At 34.0% G+C, this 19,870-nt stretch overlaps 1 long non-coding RNA gene across 1 annotated transcript in view; it reads left to right on the forward strand.

The window, feature by feature from the left end:
- The window catches only part of LOC143239947 (uncharacterized), a 195,724-nt gene that overhangs the window by 16,232 nt on the left and 159,622 nt on the right, over positions 1–19,870 (forward strand). The gene's annotated exons all lie outside the window — the stretch shown is intronic.

A 19,870-nucleotide genomic window follows, 5' to 3' on the forward strand; every position in this document is an offset into this window, starting at 1 on the left:
TGATACTGTTACCTATGATTATAACCTTAGATCACTGGTCGTGTACCAACTCAACAAGAAGTAATCCTTACTTCTACTAAAAGACGAGTGAACTTTTAACCCCAAGTACTTTTAAATCGACCCACAAATGACATTAATAGAGTTATTGTTAGCTCTGTTGAAGAAGCTTTTAACAATATGTTAAGCCGTAGTCGTAACTGTAATTAGACTTAAGTTGACAATATAGGATGTGTATAAAAATTATTGAATATGTTATATATATATATATCTTTGTGTCTGTGTGGTTATCGGACATTTCTCTTTATATGTTTCAGTTGTAGAAATATCTGTAGCTTTACTACGATCATTTTTCTTTTGGTGAGTGGAAACATGGCGGAAAATAATGTATTTTACCAGAAAGAAATAAAACGGGTATGCTTTTTATTGAACAAGAAAATCTTATATTATCAAGAGATAAGTGAATAATTTTCGAAGATATACCATTTTTACAGTATGTTCGATTAATAATTTGATTACGAGAAGAAGTAATATTGTTCGCAAGATCTTAAGTTGTAACTTAAGCAACTCGTAAGTTGTCGTGTCAGTTTCAATGACGGTGGTTTGGAAAATATTACGTCAATTTATATGACAAATCAAGTAATAGCAATCTAATGTTCAGTAAGAATCATACAGGAAGGAACTGAGAACTGTAACACCTTAGTTAGACGATATCTTATCAAGACAAAAGTTTTGTAATTATAATTAAATTATATTAAAGATAGCGTCTCGATTTTCGATCGGATTCCACAAAATGTGGTTTAAAAGACGCAAGTAGAAATGTTTTTTAAATTTTTCTTCACATGAGCAAAAACATACGATTTACGTCAATTAAACAAAAAATCGAACAACAAAGACAGGTATAGATACAAATAGTTAACTTAACAGGTCACTGTAATGAACTAATTAAACCAGACTCTTCAATTAGATGACCAGAAATTTAGGAAAGTGTCCTAAGTCTTAGAAAACATTTTGATACCGGAATCAGACCGTCTGAACTTCATAGAGCAGGAACTTATATGTTAGCTTTCAATTCTAGAATTCAAAATAACTAATAAAAATTATTATTTACAGTTGGAAATTGTAAGACTGAGTTATCTAGGTTAGAACAAGTATTATGTATGTAGCTGAAGATAGAAAGTTAGTTCATACTTTATACATCGAAATATATTAGAAAGAAATAGTGGATGAAATTGATAGGAAATTACTTCCGTACTTATAATATATGAAACCTACTAATAGTGAATAGATTTATAAGTATTACAAATGAACTTATGTAAAGACAGCTGCAGCATAGGATACACTTAGGGTGTTTACAGAGATGTGTTTGAAAGCAACGAATAGAATGTTCAAATTATATAGGATTGCATACTTAACCTCAACCTTTAACTGTTCGTTAGCTCTAAGTGTGGAAATGAAAGAGAAAGATATCCCGAAATGTGTAGAAGGTCCCCTTAAAGTACATAACCCTGAACATCTTAAAAATAGAATAATTATACTTACATTATTTTATTGTTACAAAATTAAAACACCAATAACTTGGTTATTTTATGTGTAAAATATGAACTTACCTAATCGATACTATGCTCTCAATGAAATATAAATATTTTTTTTTTTATCGAACTTAAGTAATTAAATTAAAGAATAGTTGATATCTCAGATTGGTCAGCTTCTAGCCAAGAAACTACGTTGTCCTCTTGTTTTAGAAGTAAAACTAAATATACATGAATTCCTTTGAATATAAGAGTACCCTACTAGCAAAAGCTATTGCCTATAAAAGAGTTATAGCTAATTCAAAATATAAAACAAGATTTAAATTTTAAACGACTATCAATCTTAAAGGATGACATCCGAAACTTGCCCTGTTCGAGAGCTGGGTAAAGTATCAAGGAATTTTAACAGCATGTACATCACAGGAGAGCTACAGTTTAAGTGGAAGTTGACTGATTCAGTAATGATAACATTGTGATTGGTAGTTATATTTGTAAGTATGGTGTTATACACAGTACGTGAAAAATTGGCTTTAATGACATATTGTAAGTTAGATACGCTTATTCAAGAATAAAACCAAATCAGGCGCGGGCAACAATAAAAGGTTGTCTTACTTTCAGGCCACTGAAGTGGTTGAATTATGTGATGATATCTCATCTGATTTTGATATAGAGTGATTTATAATAGCTGAACATTAATATTGAATTCGTAAATAATTGGCGAAGTTACCTAATTATAAGTTAAATATACAGATCAAAATTAATAGAGTCAATTAATATATATATATATATACATATGTTTGAGAAACCAAAATGAAATGTTCGAAAACAGGCGTACAAGAACAAGATTAATTTCCCACAGACGATAACAAAAGAAGTTATGAAATATTACCGCAAAACAGTTAATGAATGACAAATAAAATAAAACCCACATTACGATAGTGTTATTCCAGAAGAAAACAACTTGAGCGATGAAGTGTTAAGTGATACATCGAAGTGCCTGTAAAACAGTTAAGTGAGAGAGTTGTTACAATGTTCTCTTCCGGGAAGACATTTCTGTTATGAGTTCAAAGAGACGACCAGGAGAGAACTAATCGTGAAATGAAGACCAATAAGACGTGTCTTGATTGTTACGGATGGACTGCAATTTGTTGTATTAATTAAACTTAAATAATATAACGTGTTCCATATTAATCACTCTTTTCTTAATTTGGAGGGTTTATTTACGATAAGTATTATATGGTTAAGTGTTATATAGCTAATGAATATTATGTGATTATGTACTATCATTGAGTGTGTTTACTATATATCACTGTATCTATGAACAAGTGTATAATGAATTTATGGTAGATATGTTTATGTACATTCATTTATTTACATTATTAATATTAAATTGTAAATGGTGATGGATGTAAGATGTAAGGATCGAAAAAGTGAGCTTTTACGAGTAAATATTTATCAGAGATTTTTATAAAACAAGTAGGAGTGAGGCCTCGCTGAATATTTTTGAAGTATCGTATAATATTGGTTAATATTGAGAATTATGATACAGAATACAGTGAAGTGTCATTAGACACGTGTATAAAACAATTATGATCCTAGAACAACAATGCTTGAATTAAACAGTTGAGAAATATTTTGCTGCTCGTTTAGCGTTTAGTCTGTAATTAGTTGACGCTATTAACTAAAGAGTTCAACCAAGAAGAAACTATAATAGATTGACACCACTACAGTGTAAGAAAAAAGTTACAAAAGATTGAATACCAACAAGCTTAAAACTTCGTGACATGTAAACAACTGTCTTATTGATTAAATATCGAATACAGAGAATGTACAGATACAAGATAAATATCCGGGTAAAACATTTGACCATGTAGTAATATTTCTTTTACAGCATTTATTTTTCGAACTGTCAACACTCGATATATATTCTACAGAAATTAACCTAAGCAAGCATTCGATTCTGTATCAAATCGTGTTCCTTGAACAGGAGAAACACACAGACAGACAGATTAACGAAATTTTTCTTTTAACAATAAATTATACTTTATTTCTTACTTTATTCAGTTTATTTTTTTATGTTTTTTATTGCGAAAAAAAAATCAAACTAAATTTCAAGCAGAGTTTTAATTCCTAATTAAGTTTACATTAATGTCAAATGTACATTTTTCTTGCACTGTATAACCTTCGGATTGTTTTTTAAATAAAGGTAAGATTTCAAAATATAACTTCTACTGGCGATAATCCGGATCCTAACAAGCTGTAAAATTAAAAACATATATAAAGTTTCACATAAGTATAGTTAAAAGCACAAAATTGTCGATGTTGCTATTAATAAGTTATTTAATTGACATAAATAATTTTTAAAGGATTGGGGCAGTTTATGCGGGATGACGAGAAACCCACTTCACCTATTACAAGTGTATTTTGGTGATGATAAAAGATGTTGTAGATGAGATTTATGTCTATACATTTTTGTTGGAGAACAATATATTCCTGTTACTGTTATTATCGAGTGGTTTTCTAAGAGGATATCAACCATTATATTTTCATTGCTGTTGTTCATTTGGATTTCAGTGACGGAAAGGTGTTCTTTATACGATAACATAATTATTCTGTTGGTGTCTTGATTATTTCTTCTATCTCTTCTTATTGACGTATGGTTACATATTCTGAGGATAAATTAGTGTTACACTTACAATAAGAATAACAGGGTTAATATCATTTATTAAGTCTTCGATCTCGTGTTTCTTGGAAGCAAGTGCACCTTGGATGTTGATACTTAGAACTGTGAAATTAAAATTTTAGCATGTATCCTGTGATTGTTGTGATCTTGCGGTATATGTGATGTTATGTGTTTTTTAGCTATGTCTATGAATAGGTATGTGCTATATTTCGATTGGGTCGGTTTTGTAAATTCTGTAATAAACTCTGTAACAATGTTTTTAATTAAGTTTACTGTCAGACTTATTTCATCATTTGTGTTTTCTTTTACTGTAAGATTCTTATTTTCTTTGTTGTTTGTTGTATCTGTGATTTTGTTAAGTTCTTGTAAATTGTTCACTGTTTTGGTTGAGGTTTGTTGTTCTTTTGTTGGTGGTTTTGGTTGTGTAGAGTTTCCCTTCAACATTTGTGCATATGTAAATGAACCTGCAGTTTTGTGTGTTTGTTGTGTTAGATGTGATACCTTGTGTTGGTTTTATTGTTTTTATATCATAAATGCGTTGTTTTATCTTTTTATTTGTCGCATCCATTATAATTTACTGTTTGTGTTTCTCCATAATTACAGCAGTTCCGTTCAGCTTGATCTTTTTTACATGCAGATATGTGGTGTTCACCGTCACATCCGCAACACCTCGGTGTTGCTAGACATACCGCTGAAACGTGTTCATATCGTTGGCAATTATAATATTGTGTAATTTCTACAGCTGGTGTTTTAAGCTGATCAACTTGGAATTTTTGGTACCACAAAATGCTACCATTGTTTATCAGTTCCAAGATGTTGTAATGTTGTTCCATGTAAACTCTTTCTAAATTTGTTGGTTTCTTAGAGACCTTGGAGATAATTCTTCCCACTATAGGGGTATGGTATATTTAGTTTATGTAATGCTTGCTCAATATCCTGTTTTGTTATGGAGTGGTACACCCTACTGATTACTATTGCCTTAGGCTGTGGATTAGTTCCTGGTAAATATATATTCATGTTTCCAGGTGCAAAGGCGTCCATGGGCCATTCTTTAAGTAGTTTATTTACGTCAGCAGTTCCTTGAACTCGTATAATGATACCGCCCCAAGGAAAACGCTTGACACCAGCTGTTTCAACACCTGGTTTACATCTGCTAATTTCCGCTGCTAGTTGCGGTTGATTATATGTGCCAGGCTCGCCTCAATAATAATAGAATATTTGGGTGTTTTGTTTTAAGTGGTGTATTTTTTGGTTTGTAGTTTCATTTTGGAATGAATTTTCACTTTTTCTTTTCGACACTACCTGAGTAAACTCTTGGTTTTCATTTGTTTGTTCATCGCTTTGTTCTAGATTTTTTCTTCTTCATTAGTTTTTGCGTTATCAACATCCAAGGCTTTGTTTAAGTTAGTAGCATCATTCGTATTATTTTTAGTGTAGGAAGGAACTATCTCCACCTCTGTATGAGAAGTTTCTTCAGCTTCATCTTCAGAATTTTCACTTGAATTATTTAACTCTTTTTCTTTCTGGTTTTCGTTTTTCTTTTATATTCTTTTTATTATTTTCTTTATCACATTTCAGAGGTGTTAATTTTGCTTTTGTGTTGTATTGATAATAATATTATCATATATTTTTATATATTTTATTTTAATAATAAATAATACCTAATAATCTGTATTGTCTGACAGTATTTGTTGTTGTTGTTTCTCTAGTTGTCCGACAGGGTTTGTTGTTGTTGTTTATCTCGTTGTCTGACAGTATATATTTATTGTTGTTGTTTGACAGTATATATTTATTGTTGTTGTTTCTCCAGTTGTTTGACAGTACATATTTCTTGTTATTGTTTATCTAGTTGTCTGACAGTATATATTTATTGTTGTTGTTTGACAGTATATATTTATTGTTGTTGTTTCTCTAGTTGTTTGAGTATATATTTATTGTTTTTTATCAGTTGTTTGACAGTACATATTTCTTGTTATTGTTTACCTAGTTTGACAGTATATATTTATTGTTGTTGTTTGACAGTATATATTTATTGTTGTTGTTTGACAGTATATATTTATTGTTATTTATCTAGTTGTATATATTTGTTGTTATTTATCTAGTTGTATATACTTGTTGTTGTTATTTATCTATTTGTATATATCTGTTGTTGTTGTGCTGAAACATACAAAGTGAGTTACCTGCTTTCTGTCCAGTGTGGGAAGTTGAAAACTGATTATTGATGTTACATGATAATTTTAGAAACTTACCATTGACATACTGAGGGAAAAACTCACTGATTTCAACAAAAATTATAAAAAATATGTTTCTCTAATGTATTTGTATTTTGATGTAAGATAATGTTTTTTGAATGTATATTTACAACATTCGTGTATATTGACAGCATATCGTAGTTATAAATATTGCTGTTTGTTTTGTAATGTCTATTTAGACACAGAAAAGTTATACTAAAAACAACACCATAAATGTCCACCAGGGGCGCTCCATTTTTTTATCATTCAATTTTGACACTCTACGTTCTCAAATTGGTGAAAACTACCAAAATTCACAGGTGTTACATTTAAGGGTTAGTATAAATTTTTTTAAAAAAGGTAATTTTACTTGTATAATTATTTGCCTTCTCAGTTTTCTAAACTCTTTCCTTTCCTGCGGTCTGGCATGGCCAAGCGCGTAAGGCGTGCGACTCGTAATCCGAGGGTCGCGGGTTCGCGCCCGCGTCGCGCTAAACATGCTCGCCCTCCCAGCCGTGGGGGTGTATAATGTGACGTTGGTAAAAGAGTAGCCCAAGAGTTGGCGGTGGGTGGTGATGACTAGCTGACTTCCCTCTAGTCTTACACTGCTAAATTAGGGACGGCTAGCACAGATAGCCCTCGAGTAGCTTTGTGCGAAATTCCAAAACAAACAAACAAACTTTTCTTTCCAACTTAAACGTTTCAAAACGTTTAAGACAAGAAATATTAACTCTGGAGAAAAACAAAACCAAAGAATGCAACATAAAGATTTCAACTTTGCAATGCAATAATTATTACTTTATTCTATTGAGTGCATCACAATCAAAGTTGAACATTTTGTATTATTTTAGTGGCACATCGGATCGTCCATAATTAGGCAACAGTGGAGAAGTAATAGAATCATATAAATAACAACATGTTGAGCATTTAAGTCACGAGAGATCAGACCAGAAGAACCGAAACTGTGGACATAGCTAAGTGTGCCTAGCAAGCCAGAATATTAATACACCGGCTTAATATTCGAATCCCTTTATCATAAAATTACATCATGACTTTGAAGTAACGACAGTAAGACCGACAATCGAACCCTACTATTCCTTTAAAGTAACCTAAGAGTTGGAGATGTGTCTTGTTGATCAGCTGTCTTCTCTCCAGTGTATCTGTTGAGTATTATGGATGACGCAGATAACTCTCGATTTTTTATACCTTAAACAAGTAAAAATTAAATACAGGCAAAGTTTCAAGTATAGTTAAATAATCTCTCACGTGAGGGGACGCAGACGAACCACAACGTTCCTCAGTGAGGGTGGGAATTCTCAAAACTTCCCTCTCTATAAACTAAACCCCTGCCAAGTTCGTGAACGTTTGCGTTTAACCTCTCGATTAACTTCATGCTAATATTTAAACATATAAAAAAGATAATTTTGAAAAAATGTTAAATACAAAATTTATGAATGTTAAAAAATAAAGTTCAGTGTGTTAATCCTCCATCTTTTCTTTATGACCAGCACCTTTTGGAATTACAAGAGAAAGCTTGTGAATAATAATAATTTCAAGTCGTACCTTGTGATATATGTATAACAGTGCGATATCTCCCTCATGAGCATATATTTCTAATATTGTTTTACCTTTTTGCTGTTTCTTCTTCAAACTTTGCTTTGCTCATATTGGTTTCACTTAAGTGGACTGCAAAACGTAAAATACTGAAATCATTTTAATGTAAACTGTAAGTAGAACTCTTAATACTGGAAATATTTTTGGAAATTAAAATAAATCTTGATAAAGAATTCTTTAATCCTTAATCCTACTGATTCAGTTATTATTTTTTTGCTCTTTGCACAATGAGAAACGTCCGAAAATGAGCATTTCTTGAACAGCAAGATAAATATGTAGAAATTATTCATAGTACGAGATGTGCATAACAGATGGCAGCACGCGTGAAAGATAAGCACGCTAAACGTTTGTTGATTAATTTGGAATTAAGCACAAGCTACTAAATGGGAAAGCTGTGCTCTGCCTACCACGGGAATCGAAGCCCAGTTTTTAGCAGAGTGAATCCACAGACATACCGCTATGCTGCTAGGGGCACGTTGGTCAATTGTCAAGCCCAAAGCAATGAAGTGGACGAACCATTTGCAGTTTTTCCTACTTAGGGAATTCAAAACCCAAATTTTAGCATTATAAATTGTCAACCCATCGAAGGGTGAAACTCATTTGTTGTATGAAGTTTATGAAAAGTTAAGGTATGAACAACACGAGTGTCAAAGAAATAAATAAGAGAGTAATCGATTTAATAAAAGTTGTATTTTTTTGTCTTAATAACATGTATTTGTTTATTTCTCGAACCTAATACATCTATATAATTCAGTAATATTATGATGTACAATAACTTAACGTCTAAATAAAATTTGTTTGATAACTATTTTTTACACCTCCGAGACTTGAATTTGTGTCTTACAACAAAAGGTGAATAAGAAGACATTCGAGTAGAGCCCGTTCATAAGTTAGTGTTTTAACCTCTGTGAGACTGTAGGTATACAACAACCTTAAACAAATATTCATATCACTAATGAAATAAATAAACCAACATAAGAAATACACGTTTCAGTTGTTTTTTTTTAACAATGGGAGAAAAATATGTCTAGAAATAATGTATTTTCTGTTGCCAATTGTGCACTTATAGTGTTGTGGTTTGTACAACGTGCTTCCAATTTATCTGCTTCTTTAATTTTGTCTATTTAATACTGAGTTAGTAGCGTCCTTCAAATTGAAGCTTATAAACGGATAATGTATTACGACTTCCATGCACTCATGAAGAATAGAATCTTTATGGAGAAATAAAATAATGTTTCAAGAAACTGTTTGACCTCTGAAACCCGGATTATGATCCTATTACGATCAGTATCAAAATCAGTAAAATATCTTTATTAAAATAACTTAGTATCTAACAACTAATCTTAGATTCAGTCAAGAAAGGTTTCACTTTGTTCTGTATTCACAACAGAGTGAAACTATCGAGAAATTCACATGAGACTCTGCAACTTGTAGTAGTTGTTTCATTAGTTCTAACCGAAAGAGGTACTGTGAAGACAAGTTATTGGAAAATATGTCTTTTCGTCCTTCGTCAATTTGGTTTCAGCATAAGAAGGTAGATGGCGGATTTTGATTGTTTTAAACTTGTTGATTGTTTTCTGAATTTCGCGCAAAGCTACTCGAGGGCTATCTGTGCTAGCCGTCCCTAATTTAGTAGTGTAAAACTAGAGGCAAGGCAGCTAGTTATCACCACCCACCGCCAACTCTTTTACCAACGAATAGTTGGATTGACCGTCACATTATAATGCCCCCACGGCTGAAAGGGTGAGCATGTTTGGCGCGATGAGGATGCGAACCCGTGATCCTCATATTACGAGTCGCACGCCTTAACACGCTTGGCCATGCCGGACCAAGGCGGATTTTCCTTACCCGATTTACCCAACATCTAATTCACAAGGATAAAGGCTATTCTGAGACATTTTTCATAGTACCAAACGAGTCATGATTGAAAGACACGCCAGTTGCCGCCATTTTTGGTCACCATAAACTGTTGCCCCGTTCCACTAAACATATTAAAGTAGTTTTTGTCCTCACAGGTGAACATTAACATAAATTTGTAACCGTCGAGAAGAAATGTGTTTGCCAACCATGTTGATAACCGTAAATCCAATATTGTAACGTTTGAAATGGAAATGGCATGTTTCTTAAAGTAATGACTATCTAAAAGTCCTGTAACTGGATGTGTATATATTTAATCTAAAAATAAGTTATAAGCAGTAGCCTTTATGTTTTGAAGTGGAACGGAAAATGATTTAGGTTCTATGTATCTAAATATCTATTAAACCAGATCGTTTTGAAATACATTGTCATGAGCAGAGTACTGCAGATACTGGTGTTTGCACACGCGGAAAACATGTGTTGAATTTGGTTTAGTCATCAGGCTTAATGCAGAATAAATCTTCACTTTACATCAAACTATCAGGTAATTATTGTTCTGCAAAATATCATTCATATGAGAAGAGACAATCGATGTTTTTAATTGTGTGAATATCCCTTGTTTCTATGTATCAGTGTTTGATCCTTTCTTTCTCTAATTAAAGCTAGGATCATCCTTACCCACAGAGAACAGCTTACATCTCTTAGCTTCAATACTGAAACTGAAGTTTTTACGTAGGTTTTGTATTTATACAGATGCCGAGATAATAACAATAAACGAATTTATCATTTACATGAACATTTACACGAAAGACCAAAGGATGAAGAAAGAAACTGATATATTTTGTTTGTTATCACATGGACAGAATGGATTCAACGATGTTTGTTATCACATCGACAGAATGGATTCGGTATTGGGAAAGGATTAATTCTGAGCTACCACAATAATTCAACTTATGACACAAAATGTCTGTCAGAATAGGGTCATTTTTCTGTTTCTCTGGTGGCCCGGCACCATAATAATTCAACTTATGACACAAAATGTCTGTTAGAATAGGGTCATTGTTCTGTTTTTCTGGTGACCCAGCATGGCCAGGAGGTTATGGTCCTCGAGTCGTAATATTATGATCGCAGGATCGAATCCCCATCACTCTAAAAGTGCTCACCCTTTTAGCCCGGAGGGCAAAGTGTTATAATGTTACGGTCAATCCCACTATTCGTTGGTAAAAGAGTAGCCCAAGAGTTGGATGTGGGTGGTGATGACTAGCTGCCTTTCCTTTAGTCTTACGGGTAGCGCATGTGTGGCTTTGCTCGAAATTCAAACCACACCTGTTGTTTTAGTGAAGGTTTCTTTAATTATTCTAGTTAGACTATAGATCTGAATAACTCACGTGCCCCCTTCTAAGTGAAAAATCAATGTAACAAGTACCTCAGTTTTCACAGCAGTTAACAAGTACCTCAGCTTTCACAGCAGTTAACAAGTACCTCAGTTTTTACAGCAGTCAACAAGTACCTCAGTTTTTACAGCAGTTAACAAGTACCTCAGTTTTTACAGCAGCTAACAAGTACCTCAATTTTCACAGCAGTTAACAAGTACCTCAGTTTTCACAGCAGTTAACAAATACCTCAGTTTTGACAGCAGCTAACAAGTACCTCAATTTTTACAGCAGTTAACAAGTACCTCAGTTTTCACAGCAGTTAAATATTTATTTCCAAGATCATTAAACACATAAGGTCCGTGTTTCAAATAAAATCCTTCTGTGTTTATCACGCCCACAGTCATAATTTTATGACTAGAAAATTATCCTGTCTTGATATTCATTTCTTCCAGAATTTGAGATTCAAAATAAATAATTATATAACTAAAGGGTTATTGTGTTCAGTCATGAGAAACTTCTTCAAAATACTAGACACGAGTAAGATATGTTTGTCTTGTACATACGGACGTCATGAACTATATTCTGAATAATGTTAAATACTGACACATTTAAATTGAATATCATGAAGATGTTACATTAATGTGGTGTACAGGGAATGAAATTCACCTTAAAACTCACTATGTACGATCATGATATCGGTTGATGAACTGCTTACAAATTGTGGTCTGCCAGGGATAGTGAACACAACTGGTCATCTCGAGATAAAGTGCTTACAAACTGTGGTCTGCCAGGGATAGTGAACACAACTGGTCATCTCGAGATAAATTGCTTACAACTGTGGTCTGCCAGGGATAGTGAACACAACTGGTCATCTCGAGATAAACTGCTTACAAACTGTGGTCTGCCAGGGATAGTGAACACAACTGGTCATCTCGAGATAAACTGCTTACAAACTGTGGTCTGCCAGGGATAGTGAACACAACTGGTCATCTCGAGATAAATTGCTTACAACTGTGGTCTGCCAGGGATAGTGAACACAACTGGTCATCTCGAGATAAACTGCTTACAAACTGTGGTCTGCCAGGGATAGTGAACACGACTGGTCATCTCGAGAAAAGATACATAAATTAGAAATAAATGAAACTGGATTTATCCTATGTTGAATTGTGTTGAATCAAAAATGAGAAAATCGCAGGTTAGACTCACTTGTGAATTGCCTTATAACGCCTTGGCCACGCTCTTTTTACTTCCCGCGAGAGAATTAGTCTTGCAGGAATATACTATTATAATTCAAGATATTAAACTGTATAATAATATTCCAGAGTGTTTCATTTTCCCTAAACAGACTTTAAGTGTTTATGTTTTTGTGTCGGTTGTTGTCAAATCTCGGCATATTTCCTTGAGGTTTCAGTTTATTATCGATTGACAAATATGTTTAGGATTATTTTCTGTTGATATTTTACAAAGTAAATCATCTTATTTCAGAGTAAGACTTACCATCTTGACAAAGAAAATGACGAATTTTAGGTCTGTCGCTGACAGAGACACCTAATGTTTTTAGGGTATCGCTGACAGAGACACCTGATGTTTAAAAACGAGAGTATGTTATTGACAATATTGTTAGCACACATATTTGTTTGAAATTCTTGTAAAAGAACTTCGTATTTATATTCCATTCTGAAAGTTCACTCTCGAAGGTAACGGGAAAAACTTTGAATCAATATAGATTATAACGTTGTATGCTATTTATTTACTATTTTATAAACCTAATTAGTTGTTATTTTTTTAATTCGTAAAGTTCCTTACAGTACGAGGCTTGGTCAGGAGGTTAGGGGAACTGGAATTGTAATATGAGGGTCGCAGATTCGAATCTCTCTAACACCATATTAAATGAACTATGAACCTTCGTGGAAGGTTAGTACATATTAAATGAACCATGAACCCTTGTGGGAAGTTAGTACGTATTAAACGAACTATGAACCCTTGTGGGAACTTACTATATATTAAATGAACCATGAACCCTTGTGGGAACTTACTACATATTAAATGAACCATGAATCCTTGTGATAGAGTACGTACATCTCCACTATAAACATTTCTGCTGAATCACTTCTCATATTAAGTGAAATATACTCAGTGTTCAATATTAAGCCCGCACGTGGTTGTAAGAACACAGATAGACCATTGTGTAGCTTTATACTTAATTTCAAACAAACAAACTGTACGAAGTTCTGTAGCTTCATTCTCTTTGATGCCAGATTATTTGGTAATAAGCCCTATAGGACTGACTTTCTTTGATGCAATATTTGGTATTAAGCACAATAGGTTTAAATTCTTTTTGATGTAAAATTCCGCATTAAACCCTATAGGTTTGATGTAATTTTCGGTATGAAGTCCTGTTGTTTTGATTCTTTTTATGTAATGTTTGGTATTAAACCCAATAAGTTTAAATCCTTTTTATGTAATGTTCCGAAATAAACACTATAGATTTGATTCGTTTTGATGTAATGTGTCGTATTAAACCCAATATGTTTGATTCTCTTTGGTGCAATTTTCCGTATAAAGTTCTACAGGTTTGATTCTTTTCAATGTAATATTTGGTATTAAATTCAATAAGTTTGATTCTTTGTGATGTAATATTCGGTATTAAGCCCAATAGGTTTGAATATTTTTATGTAATGTTTGGTATTAAACCAAATAAGTTTGATTCTTTGTGATGTAATATTCGGTATTAACCCAATAGGTTTAAGTGTTTTTATGCAATATTCGGTATTAAACCCAAGAGATTTGAATATTTTTATGTAATGTTTGGTATTAAACCCAAGAGGTTTGAATATTTTTATGTAATGTTTGGTATTAAGCCAAATAAGTTTGATTCTTTGTGATGTAATATTCGGTATTAACCCAATAGGTTTAAGTGTTTTTATGCAATATTCGGTATTAAACCCAAGAGATTTGAATATTTTTATGTAATGTTTGGTATTAAACCCAATAAGTTTTATTTTTTTATCTTTACTTTTTCTAATGATCTATTTCAAAGTGCTTTGCGAAGGGAAGGAAATAAAATAAAATTAAAGCTGTCTCTGGCTCAGATCTTGAGTGATTTACCTTTTACCTCCTTTAATAATGATGCCAGGTTTAATACCTTGTCCAATTAAGTTTGTTTGTTTTGGAATTTCGCACAAAGCTACTCGAGGGCTATCTGTGCTAGCCGTCCCTAATTTAGCAGTGTAAGACTAGAGGGAAGGCAGCTAGTCATCACCACCCACCGCCAACTCTTGGGCTACTCTTTTACCAACGAAAAGTGTGATTGACCGTCACATTATAACACCCCCACGGCTGGGAGGACGAGCATGTTTGGTGCGACTCGGGCGTGAACCCGCGACCCTCAGATTACAAAGCACACGCCTTAACGCGCTTGGCCATGCCAGGCACGTCCAATTAAGTGACATCGAAAAAATGGACATGAAAGCTCACCCTGTTTTGGTCTGTCATTGTGTACCTTACGAAAAAGAAACATGAAAAACTCAACATAAGAATTATATATTTTTAAAAGAGTTATTGTTGCCTTGAAAGTATTGAAAGTTTACCAGATGTGTTCCAGTTTCTTGGCGTGTTTTAAAATAAAAGATACACACACACACAGACATATATATGTACTTCCAACTCTCCCATTACAAGGTTATTTCTAAACCTAAAACCATTCACACCAGAGGTATTGCACTATTGCACAAACAGAACATAAACATCACCTTGATCGACCACAACGTACCAACTTCACATGAATATATACTTTGTAACATCAAATCACAATCACTACCCGATATAACTCTTTTAGAGATATATATATATCCCCAGGTCACCCCTGACACTACATTTCTATACTCCATTATTAACACATTTAACAATGTGGTTATACTCGGCGACCTTAATGCGTCGCATCCAACACTCCGCGGATACACTACAAACACTTCCGGCAGAATTCTAGCCAACTTTGTGCACACACACAACCTAAATGTAATCAATAACAACTCACCGACACATACACATCATAATGGAACACAAAGTGTAATTGATCTAGCGATCGCTACCCCATCAATCACACACCTAATACATAACTTCAAGGTACATGATAATATCGGTGGAGATCATAACCCTTTATCTTTCCAATTAAGTAACCCCAGCTGGAACAATTCCACCAGAACTGCAGTCACTAAAACCCCTAACAATTCTTTCAACTTTTCTAAGACTAATTGGCTATCCTTTAACCGTACCTTAAAAAGGATGACATTGAACGTTACTATCAAGAAATTTCCACTTCCATATAAAAAACCATACAGCAAATAGTCCCAACCAAACCTTTATAAAACACACCTAACACCTGGAAACTCACACCCGAAATCCATTCTCTAATAATCGCAAGAAGAAAACTTCGCCGCGAATACATCGTTACACGCAACCCATTACTTAAACCACAAATTAACAAAGTAAAAAACAACTTAGAACGCCTCATAAGAACACAACAAAAGGAAAATTGGAGCAACTTTTGTAACAAACTCGATAACCATAAACCTAACCCGCCTCCTTTTGGAAAACTTTTAAAAAATATATGTCGCGAAAATACTGACACCGGAGTAATCTCATACAATAATACTACCGCCAACAATGAGAGGGAAAAAACTGACCTATTCGCCAAATACTTCCAACACACCTGTACGCCACTACACATAAATTTCAACAGGCATCACGAGACCAAAGTAAACTCTACCATCACAGACAATAACGAACATTTTTCAGTCAAGTTTCCAGTCGATCTTACTCATATCTACACGACTAATAATATAACATCCCCAATAACTACACCGGAGATCAAGCTATACATTAGAAAACTTAAAAATAAAACACCTGGGGAAGACTGCATACCAAATATCATTCTAAAAAATGCTTCTAACGAACTCCTCTCACATCTTACTAATCTGTTTAACCTCTCCTTTTACTCAGGTTATCTACCTAATGAAAGGAAATCTGACATTATTACTCTAATCCCCAAGGAAGGATCTCTTTCGCACCACCCTAGTGATTTTAGACCAATTAGTTTATTAAATTGTATTGGTAAACTAATGGAAAAAAGCATCACTTCCAGATTGCTCTGGAAACTAGAAAACGAAAACATTTTATCCAATATTCAGAATGCAGACCGCAAAAATAGGCAAACTGCAAATCACCTTGTACGGCTTGTGGAAACAAGCTTTACAGGGTTCAATAAACTTTAAGCCACAGTCGCGATATTCTTAGACATACAAAAAGCTTTCGATACAGTCTGGCACAATGGCCTAAGATACAAACTCTTAAAGTTTAAAATATCCCCCCCACTTTCCTTAGATGGATTTCAAATTTCCTTGAAAACCGAACAACTAGAGTTAGGATAAACTCAAATCTTTCCCAGTCATTCACCTTTAACGCAGGAGTCCCACAGGGATCAGTTCTTAGTCCCCTACTATACTCACTCTTTGTTAACAATTTACCGCAGCCGATCACGTCATCTACCTATGCATCACAATATGCCGACGACATTGCCTTATGGTCCACTTCATGGGCCCCCCATAGCGGCTAAGAAAATACAAAAAGCATTAGACAAAATTACCCACAGGTGCAATAAATGGAAAGTCACACTCAATCCATAAAAAACCCAGGCTATAATCATCCACCGTCGACTTAACAAAAGATTAAAACGAGTAAAGCTTGCAAAACTGTATCTTTATAATACCCTATCTCTTTCTCTAACACCGCTAAATTCCTTGGTATTACAATCAACACACGACTTACTTGGAACTCCCATTTCAAAAATATTAGAAAGAAAGTGCTAACCAAAATATCATATCTCTGCAAAATTAGTCACTACACCCACGGTTGCAGGTCTCAAACTATTTTACATATTTACAAAACATTCATTAGACCTTTCATAGAATATGGAGCCATGGTAACATGCAACAATAACAAGAACCAAGTACTACTATTACAGAGACTCCAAAATCGAGTTATACGACTCGCACATCGCCTGCCACACTACACTCCTGTTGAATATGTTCAGACACACACTAAAATCCTACCAATTTCTGAATGATTAATTAAACTTGCTACCAAATACTTTAAAAAATCCACTCATCGTAACGCACTGACTTCCCACTTTAAAAACATAACAGCTACTCCCAAATCCTGGTGTAAATACTTATCCCCATATAACTTCATTCTCAGTCAGTCTAACACAACATAACTCTTGTTTGTTTGTTTGTTTGTTTTTCTCTAACATATCTTGTTGTTGGTTTTTTTTGTTAAGTCTCGTTTCAGGTCCAATCCATCTCCCATGACCAGCACATCTCAAGGGCACTAGGCGGGCTTTATTCGGTCCCGTCTAGTGAAAGTTGGTTTTCTCGGGGTACTCCCGTTTCTCCCACACCTAAATTTGAGGCATTGGATCTTTAGGTCCCTGCCAGGACACTTTGATTCATCGATCCATGCCCGGCCCTGAAATGACCCGTTTGAATGTTGTTTATATTTTATCCGGTTTGCTTCTTGTCGTATTCCTCCGTTTCTCTTCTTGAGGGGGGGGGTTACTTTGCCTTCGCCTTGTAGCCTGCCACGCTCACCAGACAAGCATTTACATGAATTAATTAATCGGTCTATCAGTTTGATCCAATAACGTTATTATTTTTCAAACTCCTACCAGGTGCGGAGTTGAAGGAGAACTGTTAGTCTTCAACGAATAGTGGGATTGACCGTAACATTAGAACGCCCCACGGCTAAAAGGGCGAGCATGTGAACCCGCGACCCTCGGATTACGAGTCGCACGCTTTAACACGCTTGGCCATGCCGGGCCCAAAAACAAAGTGTGATGGGGGATGTGAACCCGCAACCCTCGGCTTAGGAGTCGAATACCCAAACCATCTGGGTTAAAAAGATGACTCCCCTCTAGTTTATCACTTTACAGTTGGGGATTGCAAGAGCAGATATTCCTGGAGTATCTTTGAAAGAAATGAAATGTTAGAACTAACCACAACAACAAACAACTTAATATATTGTGTTTTATAAAATTGAGTAACAATTTCAAAATATCCTCTAATAAACAACTTGTTTTTTAATTTTTGTATTACCCTCGTTGAAACGTATTGATTTTGATTTCATCATTGTTCAAAAGTTTTGTAGGGTTTTGTTTAATTTTCGTCAAATATTTTTTCCCCATAACCTTTGTTAATGACTTTTTCTATCTTTTGGGTTTTATTATCTTTGAATTTTTTGGAATTACCATGTTTTTAATGTAATTTGTCTCGGACCCGATGTTGGAAATACAAGACATGTTTTAATAACTGTAAATACGTAGATACTATCTCTTCGTTACTTTAGGACTAGCCATTAAAAATGACATAAAATGTAGAAGTTCCATTATGCCTTTTTTCTATGATGAATTTTCTTAATGAACACATACATAATCAAATGAAACTTGACTATATTTCCACTTATCCAATCAGTTACTATTTGTGGCTGGCATCTGGAATTATAAGGCGCCTCATCTGACGCTTTATGATAAGGACAAATACAATTAGTAGACAAATACAGTTAGTTGACGTATAAAGTGGCTGAACCCTGATGTAATTATAAAGAGAGAGTGAGGAGGAAGGAAATCAGCTAGGGGTTTGAAAGAACTATTTTATATCTTTACAAACACTTCTTTAGATAAACGTATCCTTATTCGTCTTGAATCACCAGTTGTTGAGGATCATAATGTAATTGTACAACTTCTCTTTTGAGTGGTCATCCAATAATTGAATATTGATTTTCTAAATGAAATTGCTTTGTTCTGTATACTTTTGTAGATGTTTTAAATGTTACGAAAATCCTAAACTCGATTTCTACTATAACAATATTACTTTAATTCCTAAAACCAGACTGTTCTTGTGTAAAAAAAAAATAATCAAACTAGACATTAAAGTTTTTACGTGCACAGTACATAAAACTTTTTTCAACCCAAACCAGCCGTTTTTACATATATATTTTTCCCTACAACTGGGTTTTCTCGTCATCACTGATTACAACTTCCAAAATGCTATTTCAATGTTGATAAACTTTTCCAAGAGTAAGACTATTTTTACTGAGGACAGTTATTTGTCAACCTTGAACTGCACTGTGTGAATGGTTTTCAACATCCTCATAACATCTATGATGCTTTGCGAGCCTATTAAAAACAATAATAAATGAGCTTCAACTATATCTTACGACTTTCCTTATATTAGGCGTAACCACGATCTAAAACAAAGAAATTGCGTCTAGTAGGATGAATAAAGTTTATTTTTGTTATTATTGTTTGTACATTGACCTCTTTTGATTAGGGATTAATGTTTCTAGTTAAACCCCTTTGTAACCGGTTTAACTGAAAAACCTTTGGGATTGAGCCCCTAAAGCTTGTATTGCTTGTAAAACTTACGCCATCTAAAGTCTAGGATAACCATGACTTCCACATAATTTCTGCCGGTTGGTATTGACTTTGGTGTAACTTTCACCGGCCTTCTTGAAATCAATGATTTT

Source organism: Tachypleus tridentatus, chromosome 13 (assembly GCF_004210375.1).
Source record: "Tachypleus tridentatus isolate NWPU-2018 chromosome 13, ASM421037v1, whole genome shotgun sequence".
NCBI classification, from domain to species: domain Eukaryota; kingdom Metazoa; phylum Arthropoda; class Merostomata; order Xiphosura; family Limulidae; genus Tachypleus; species Tachypleus tridentatus.